Source organism: Chanodichthys erythropterus, chromosome 15 (assembly GCF_024489055.1).
Source record: "Chanodichthys erythropterus isolate Z2021 chromosome 15, ASM2448905v1, whole genome shotgun sequence".
Classification (NCBI taxonomy): Eukaryota; Metazoa; Chordata; class Actinopteri; order Cypriniformes; family Xenocyprididae; genus Chanodichthys; species Chanodichthys erythropterus.
Genome location: NC_090235.1, coordinates 33,373,711 through 33,379,710, shown reverse-complemented (window position 1 = coordinate 33,379,710; position 6,000 = coordinate 33,373,711). Strand labels below are relative to the sequence as shown.

The 6,000-nt window shown below is 35.6% G+C and overlaps 1 protein-coding gene across 6 annotated transcripts in view; it reads left to right on the top strand.

The window, feature by feature from the left end:
- Window positions 1-903: 903 nt before the first annotated feature.
- epb41a (erythrocyte membrane protein band 4.1a) overlaps window positions 904-6,000 on the top strand; it is a 71,786-nt gene continuing 66,689 nt past the window's right edge. For all 6 annotated transcript variants that reach the window (XR_010891766.1, XM_067361609.1, XM_067361608.1 and 3 more), the window contains exon 1: window positions 904-1,015. The gene's annotated coding sequence lies outside the window, so the exon portion shown is untranslated. The remainder of the gene's footprint in view (window positions 1,016-6,000) is intronic.

The window sequence follows — 6,000 nt, the reverse complement described above, 5'->3', positions numbered from 1 at the left end:
AGAACACCATCATGATTGGTAATTGCAGTTTGGAGATTTTCAGACTTGGTTTCTTTTTATGCCAGATAAACCTTGAGAAATGTTTTTCCAGATCACAATTCATATTCCTGCCAATGTAAAGCAGAGTCATTTGTAATGGGTATAGTAGTCTGGGAAGGATGTTAATTTTAATTAACCCTATCCGACCCAGCCATGATATGTAGCTCCACACTTTTCCTTATCTTATTTATTTATTATTTATTAATTTATTTATTACCACAGAGGTGTTGTTAATATGTAGTAGCCTATTTAAGTTTGCAGGGACATGAATTCCCAAATAACAGAACCCCCTCAACTGACCACCTAAATGGGAAACTGGGCAAGGCATTAATATTGCCAAATTCACCAAGGGGCAATGCTTTAGACTTGTTGAAATTAATTTTATAGCCTGAGAAGGATCAAAAAATTTTATTACTATTATTTTTTTCCCCCACTGGTAGAACAAGTTGCTTGCACTATCACAAAAACAGCAGAACGTATTATGTACATTTCTGAGATTAAATGAATCCAGTTGAGTCGAACACTTTTTTTCACCTGAAATTTGCGGCACATATTTTATTTGGAAGATAAACTGTAATGAGCTAAAAACTGATAAAATGTTGTTCATTTTTCAGTCAGTCATGGAAACAAAGTAGCAGCTGAAATGAAACAGTTACAAAACGAATCCAATTGATCCCGTTTCAGAGTCTCCTTGGTTACGATGCTGCTGCTGCAGCCTTAGCGCCAGGGACCGAAGCTCAGTGATCTCGCATCTGATTGGCTCATTTCTACCTCTGCTCGTCTCCCATTTGTCGCTTTTACAAATACGCTTGGCTCATTGCATAGATAGCTCCCCCTTTTTACTAGAATCTAAACACCGTTTTAAAAAAGGTTGGATAATTTGTACATGGGTTTGTTTGTGTGATATCTGTGGAAAAGCGGTTTCAGGCTGTTTTGTTGTGGATTAATTCTACCCGTTGATGAATTAAAGGGAAAGGTAAGAGGGAAATCTTTCTGCTGGATTATGTATTGTGTGATGCTCGCGAGGACGGGAATCTGTTGACATTTTTTTCACATTCGGCGCCATTTTCAGACATTCCATTCACGCGCACCTGCTCACGCACTATGATACTCAATATCAAAGCATTTTGAGCGACAGCTGTCAAAAAACTACAAACGCTGTAAAGTTATAGTCGTTTGTTGAGCGCTCTGATTTATTGTATTGTTTCGGTGCACTGCTGGTTGGCTCTCTGTATCTCACATATGTTGTATAGTTTAAGACACTCATGGCAAATGTTTTCATTTTATGCGCTTTGATTTAGTATACAAGAGCTTGCGTCTCGAAAAGGGTTCATTTCTGTGTAGTTTATGTTCGTTCGGTCGTGTCGTGTCGTGGGAAATTGTCCCGTGAGGCTGTATCAGAATTAAGCGCATGTGTACTTCATGCAGGTATATTTACTGTAAACAATGTTTGCTATGTCATTGTTTAATACCAAAGCTTGTTGTGCACAATGCGGTTGATAGGGGTAACGTTAGGATAATTAAATCATATATCCTCAGGTTAAAAGGCGCTCAAGTTAGCTTTCTTTCTTTCTTCACTGTAAAATGATTTGTCAGGTCATATAAACGTGTTTTATTGATTGAGTCAGCAATATTATTCAATATGACAGAATAACCCTGGCTGCATTACACCAGCAAAATTCATGTTTCGCTTTAAACAGTGCAAAAAGGAAATATGAGCTACGTTTACCTGTCCTTTTGCATTATCAGTCTGTGTGAGAACTGCAAAGCTGGTATTATGATATTTATTAGAGGCCCTGTGACACTGGATGTGCCATAAAGCACAGTCTTGAAGTCAACAAATCACATGCTGTGAGTTTTGGAGACTCTGCATTGCATTTCTAACCCAGAGGCCATGTTATTGTAATAGCTTCCTTCACTTTATTGTTTCTGAGGCTTTGGCTTCAGCCTCTGCCCATTCAGAAATGTTATGCAATCAAACCTCATTTATAAATTGATGTGCTGTAAGCCTTCCCATGTATTTGTATGAAAAAATGACAGAGATGTGTAATAAAAAGCGCCTTTTCCTTTTGACTGAACAATGTTCTCTCTGATGTGATTTTCTGAACGCACATGTTCTTTGCATGGTCTTTGTTATTGTTCTGCAAAAGCACTCAGGAATATCTGTGTCTATAGCACAAGTGAATGTGAAGTAGACACTCTTAGTCACTGCAATGGACTACAGTTATCGTTCCTTGAGGTCTTTCCTGACATTTGTGTGTTCTTGATGGCCCAACAACTTATGCACATTATGCAGTTCAGTTCAGATGGAAGTTTAACACAACATTAGGGTGTGTGTGTTTGTAGACGCTGCTGGTTATGCTGAATTAGACATTCTTAGCAGAATTACAGTATATGTTCTTGTGTGTGTTCATGGAGCTTATGCACACCTGTAGTGTTAATAGTTGAAGTGTTATTGTTTGGGGCCCAACTTAGCTCACAATGCTTTTGAGAAAAGCAGCTCTGCTAAGTTGCAACCAACATTTTATTTTCCTAAATCAAGTTACATAATATATTTTGAGTATTTTTTTTTTTTTTTTTAAAGTTCTTCTTTTTCCTATCTTTATGCTCCTCCATTGTGTCTTTCTGCTTCTATATGTCTGTTTTATTCTCGCTGTCTCGAGCGACCGCCCCCATCCGTTTTGTGTCCATGGAGATCAGGTGCACTGTGGCGGCCTGTGCGACCATGTGGTCATTGATTGGTTTGATTGTTCTGAGTTCATCCTCCTGAGCCCCAGTGTGTGTGCACATTTAGGGCCTCCTCTACAGCCACTTGCCCTTCGGTGGTCCCAAGAGGATCCTCTCAATCTTGTTAATTTGGTCACATTTGGTCTGTCTATAGGAGTTTGGATGAAAATTAGCCTCTTAATTTGGTTTATCAAATCTTTGTCTTACTGCAATCTTGTGTGTATTTAAATCTAGAGGGTCTTTAAAGGTAAAGTGTGTAATTTTGGCACCATTAATGGCACCAAATTGGATTACAAAAACAAGTAGTTTTTTACTCTTAAGAAAATGAGTTGTGCTTACAAAATTCAGAATGTTAGGTTGTTCTTGATGGTTGCGAGGGTGTTGCTAGGTTGTTAAAATGTACTGCGTGGTTGCTGGTTACATAGGTTTACATACATGCAAGTATAATAAGGCTGTAGCGTTTTTTGTGTGTAGAGCTACAGTCTTCAAGTATTTAACTTATTCTTTATTCTTTATTTAACTTATTTCTTAATGTAAGAGCGGGAGTAGCTGTTGTAACTTGATTGTGAGGCTTTCCGGTCTCATCCACTTCCATTTATTTTAGGTGTACAAAAACTGTCTGTTATGTGGCTTGATATTTCAAACTTTTAGTTGTTATCTTATTATTTTAATTTGTAGCACAAATTATTTGACCATTTATTTTGTTATTCTTCCCATTATTTGCCTAAAGCAGCAAATGAATTGGATGTTAGCTTACTTCCAAGTTGCAACATGATGTAAACACATAACACAAGTGTAATCAAACATTTGAAATATCCCATGTGGCAATAAATAAATAACATATTTTCATATAAATATACAAAACATTTCCAAAATATACAAAAATGGCCAAACATATACTACTAAAATAGATTCTCTATTTCCTATTTTTAATATATTTATTAAAAATAATAAAATATTTTTAAAATATAAATATATTTACATTGTCTAAAATATATTAAAAATATATTTTGCATTTACCTAAAATGTATTTTATGGTTGGAAATCTATTTTTTTTGTCCATTTATATATATATTTTGTAATATATTTTGCCATTTGATTTGAAATATTATAATTTTTTTTAAATATTTCCATAAGCATCACTGTTTTACAACATGTATTATTAGCATATATTTAAAATCTATTTTGGCCAGAAAAAAAAAAAAAAAACATATGGGAATAAATACAGCTCTTTTTATGTCACCTCTTTACGGAGCCCCGGACATGACGTGCAGGAAAAAAATAGTAGGCTAAATTGTGCGCACGATTTACTAAAACGTGCGCATGATTTACTAAAATATGCGCACAATTTACTAATTCGTTCCCTCAATTTATAAATCACGTGCGTGTAGCACACGATTTAGTAAATTGAGGGAATGAATTAGTAAATTGTGCGCGTTTTAGTAAATCGTGCGTACGATTTAGTAAATTGAGGGAATGAATTAGTAAATTGTGCATGTTTTAGTAAATCGTGCGTACGATTTAGTAAATTGAGGGAATGAATTAGTAAATTGTGCGTACAAATTAGTAAATCGAGAGAACGAAATAGTAAATTGTGCGCACAATAAAAATTTTTTTCTTGCATGTCATTCATATCAGTCACAACGTTCAAATAATGCCAAGCTACAATCACATTATCTAGGTTTGGTAGTTTGACTTTATTTCATTTGTACTAAAGCATTTACATGACATTTTAAAAAGACAAATTATATATTTTGTCCGACTGAAACTTTTAAAGTGTATGTAAACGTATTCAGAAAGTCAGCCTAATAGCTTACTTACAGTCTCAGCATATTAAAAGTCAGTAAAAATACACACTTAAGCTTTAAATGGGCAAAAAATCATAAACCGTCACCATGTTTCTAATTTCTGTGTCTGTAGCACATGTAAATCGGGTTTGCTCAGGCTAGGGTTTTCTGGGTCATTCACAGCTGGCTCCTGTCCTTTGAGCCCAGGGTGAGCAGAAACCAGGTGTCTAAAGATGGAGACCAACATGACAGTGAGAGCAAGAACAACTGACAGTGAGATCCAGATGCTTGCTCCCCCTACATTTATACATCTAAAGAGAAAGAGAGAGAGAGAGAGAGAGATTCTCTCTAATCCCGCACAGGACCCCGATTAATTTTAAAGCCGCTTTCCAGTCTTAAGCTCACTTTCTGCATCCAGTTACAAAAGCGCATAGCACTTAGACATTCTACTACACTGTTTACTCTGTCTTCCTATTGTTTACTGTCACCATAGCCCCAAAGTGCCTCTGTTAATGTGGCATCAGTGAGCACAGGGGAAGAAGCAATTACTGTATGAGATGATGCACCCAGAGGAAGAAAGTTTTGTTGCACATCCCATCAAGAGCCAAAATAGTGTGCATATGTGACTTAAAGGAATAGTTCCTTTAAAAATGAAAGTTATGCACAGTTCACGACCCTCATCTCAACTTCTAAGAAAGAACTTTCTAAACCTGTATTACTTTTTCTTCAGTGGAACATGAAAACAGATGTTTTGCAGAATGTTTGTGTTGCTCTTTTCCATACAATGAAAGTGGGTGGGGGCTGTCGTTCACAAAATTCCAAATAATCTATCACACAAGTCATAGCTTTGTATGTGTCACACACACTCACATATATGTATATGTATATGTATATGTGTATATATATATGTATATGTGTATATATATATATATATATATATATATATATATATATATATATATATATATATATATATATATATATATATATATATATATATATATATATATATATATAATGTATAATATATATATATATATATATATATATACAATATAACTGCAACTGTCTATATTTTTGATTTTGGCCATACAACTGACCTCTGAAGTGAAAGTGGCAGCTTTGTGCCACTGCAGGTGTGAATGTATTTGTGTGTGTGTATGTGTATAAATCGGTCTAATGTAACTGTCAGCATTAGAGTTGTGTACATCTGCTCCTGTGGGCTTCCCACTTCCAGTTTTTATGCCCAATCAGCAGCTTCTGACCCTGCCAGCCAATCACAGAGCAGCATTCCAGTGCTGGAGCTGTTATTGCTGGGGATTTAACCTGAGATTTCCAGCACTCATCATATTCGCTCAGTCTCACACTCCCTTAAGGCCTGTTTGCACAAAGGACGATAACTATAATGACAAAGAAAAAGAGTTCTAAAAATCATTCTAAATAAAGA